The sequence below is a fragment of the Myotis davidii genome, unplaced genomic scaffold, assembly GCF_000327345.1.
Source record: "Myotis davidii unplaced genomic scaffold, ASM32734v1 scaffold514, whole genome shotgun sequence".
NCBI classification, from domain to species: domain Eukaryota; kingdom Metazoa; phylum Chordata; class Mammalia; order Chiroptera; family Vespertilionidae; genus Myotis; species Myotis davidii.
The window spans coordinates 422,999-423,585 of NW_006286236.1; positions in this window are offsets into that span (position 1 = coordinate 422,999).

Consider the following 587-nt stretch of genomic DNA (forward strand, 5'->3'; position numbering starts at 1 on the left):
CTGCGCCTGCGTCGCGAGACCGGAAGTCCAGCCCCGCCCGGGCCCGTCCGGAAACCGGAAGTCTTGCCCGGACCGCAGGCACGCTCAGGCTGCCATGTTAGGAAGGGCGAAGACGACAAACGCCTTAAGTTTCCTTTCTTCTCCAAATGGAGGCCTTACGAGGAAAGTGACTCTGAAGTCCTTGCGTGAATTTGGAAATAAGGACATAAAATAGTTCGGCATAATATACTATGGCCAAAGAAACCCAAAGTTTTGCCACACAAAAGATGGCTGGAAGCTTTGGTCGGGCCGATTTTTCGCCTGCAGGGAAATTCGGATACCAGAGGGCTTGATGTTGGATTTAGGTATAAACGGTTTGCCTGCGGTGAAAATGTCTTCCAACGTTCCGGCCTCAAAAGACTACGCTTCCTGGGTGTAAAAGTGGAGAGTTGGTCCCACATAGCGAGCGGGCATTGAGAAAAGGCGCCTCCCGGTTTTGCACGTTAAGGTTGGAACAGGCAAAGACGAGGCCAGCTCTGGTGTGAGGTCCTGGAGCGAGTCCTGGTCCCACGCACGTGCTTAGGCTGCAGATGGAGTCGGAGTCCCGC